Here is a 2,958-nt window from a genome sequence, read left to right on the forward strand (position 1 = left end):
AGCATACAATGACATTGTAGACAATTCTGTGCCTCCAGCTTTGTGGCAACAGTTTGGGGAAGGCCCTTTCCTGTTTCAGCATGACAATGCCCCTGTGCACAAAATGAGGTCCACACAGAAATGGTTTGTCGAGATCGGTGTGGAAGAACTTGAATGGCCTGCACAGAGCCCTCACCACAACTCCATCGAACACCTTTGGGATGAATTGGAATGCCGACTGCGAGCCAGGCCTGATCGCCCAACATCAGTGCCCGACCTCACTAATGCTCTTGTGGCTAAATGGAAGCAGGTCCCTGCAGCAATGTTCCAACATCTAGTGGAAAGCCTTCCCAGAAGAGTGCAGGCTGTTATAGCAGCAAAGTGGGAACCAACTCCATATTTATGTCCATGATTTTGGAATTAGATGTTCGACAAGCAGGTGTCCACATACTTTTGGTCATGTAGTGTTTTTCATAAACAAAGTTATGTAACACCCAATGCCCCTGTGTGAAAAAGTAATTGCCCCCTTACACTCAATAACTGGTTGTGCCACCTTTAGCTGCAATGACTCCAACCAAACGCTTCCTGTAGTTGTTGATCAGTCTCTCACGTCACTGTGGAGGAATTTTGTCCCACTCTTCCATGCAGAACTGCTTTAACTCAGCGACATTTGTGGATTTTCAAGTCCTGCCACAACCTCTCAATTGGGATTAGGTCTGGACTTTGACTAGGCCATTCCAAAACTTCAAATGTGTTGCTTTTTAGCCATTTTCATGCAGACTTGATTGTGGGTTTTAGATCATTGTCTTGCTGCATGACCCAGCTGCGCTTCAGCTCACAGGCGGATGGCCTGACATTCTCCTGTAGAATTCTCCGATACAGAGCTGGATTTATGGATCCAAAACACACAATCAAGTCTATAACAACCAGTTATTGAGCGTAAGGGGGCAATTACTTTTTCACACAGGGGAATTGGGTGTTGCATAACTTTGTTAATTAAATAAAATACGTATATATTTCTTGTGTTCTTTGTAAACACAGGTTCCCTTTATCTAATATTAGATCTGATAACATTCAGTATAAAACATTTGCTAAAATAGAGAATCAGAAAGGGGGCAAATACTCTTATTCTGGTGACATGATGATCGATGCTTGGCTGCCGTTTGACAAATAAAAATAATCTCGCTCTTTTGTCCATAATAATCTCATCATGTAGGAAAGCCTACCCGCACTGTATCTGCAAGCTGTTGGCTAGAGGGCACATGCCAAGACCAGAGTGTGCACATTAGCTACAGTGAGGGAAAAAAGTATTTGATCCCCTGCTGATTTTGTATGTTTGCCCACTGACAAAGAAATGATCAGTCTATAATTTTAATGGTAGGTTTATTTCAACAGTGAGAGACAGAATAACAACAACAAAATCCTGAAAAACGCATGTCAAAAATTTTATTAATTGATTTGCATTTTAATGAGGGAAATAAGTATTTGACCCCCTCTCAATCAAAAAGATTTCTGGCTCCCAGGTGTCTTTTATACAGGTAATGAGCTGAGATTAGGAGCACACTCTTAAAGGGAGTGCTCCTAATCTCAGTTTGTTACCTGTATAAAAGACACCTGTCCACAGAAGCAATCAATCAATCAGATTCCAAACTCTCCACCATGGCCAAGACCAAAGAGCTCTCCAAGGATGTCAGGGACAAGATTGTAGACCTACACAAGGCTGGAATGGGCTACAAGACCATCGCCAAGCAGCTTGTTGAGAAGGTGACAACAGTTGGTGCGATTATTCGCAAATGGAAGAAACACAAAATAACTGTCAATCTCGGCCTGGGGCTCCATGCAAGAGCTCACCTTGTGGAGTTGCAATGATCATGAGAACGATGAGGAATCAGCCCAGAACTACACGGGAGGATCTTGTCAATGATCTCAAGGCAGCTGGGACCATAGTCACCAAGAAAACAATTGGTAACACACTACGCCGTGAAGGACTGAAATCCTGCAGCGCCTGCAAGGTCCCCCTGCTCAAGAAAGCACATATAAGGGCCGTCTGAAGTTTGCCAATGAACATCTGAATGATTCAGAGGAGAACTGGGTGAAAGTGTTGTGGTCAGATGAGACCGAAATGGAGCTCTTTGGCATCAACTCAACTCGCCGTGTTTGGAGGAGAAGGAATGCTGCCTATAACCCCAAGAACACCATCCCCACCGTCAAACATGGAGGTGGAAACATTATGCTTTGGTGGGGGGGGGGGGTTCTGCTAAGGGGACAGGACAACTTCACCGCATCAAAGGGACGATGGACGGGGCCATGTACCGTCAAATCTTGGGTGAGAACCTCCTCCACCAGGGCATTGAAAAATGGGTTGTGGATGGGTATTCCAGCATGACAATGACCCAAAACACACGGCCAAGGCAACAAAGGAGTGGCTCAAGAAAAAGCACATTAAGGTCCTGGAGTGGCCTAGTCAGTCTCCAGACCTTAATCCCATAGAAAATCTGTGGAGGGAGCTGAAGGTTCGAGTTGCCAAACGTCAGCCTCGAAACCTTAATGACTTGGAGAAGATCTGCAAAGAAGAGTGGGACAAAATCCCTCCTGAGATGTGTGCAAACCTGGTGGCCAACTACAAGAAACATCTGACCTCTGATTGCCAACAAGGGTTTTGCCACCAAGTACTAAGTCATGTTTTGCAGAGGGGTCAAATACTTATTTCCCTCATTAAAATGCAAATCAATTGATAACATTTTTGACATGCGTTTTTCTGGATTTTTGTGTTGTTATTCTGTCTCTCACTGTTCAAATAAACCTACCATTAAAATTATAGACTGATCATGTCTTTGTCAGTGGGCAAACGTACAAAATCAGCAGGGGATCAAATACTTTTTTCCCTCACTGTATATAACGCAATTTAATTTTTGACAAAACCATCAGTAGAGTTAAATGCAATGGAAACCCATTTAACTTATATTTTTAATTCAGTAC

This window comes from Coregonus lavaretus (assembly GCF_964263955.1).
Source record: "Coregonus lavaretus genome assembly, chromosome: 12".
NCBI lineage: Eukaryota > Metazoa > Chordata > Actinopteri > Salmoniformes > Salmonidae > Coregonus > Coregonus lavaretus.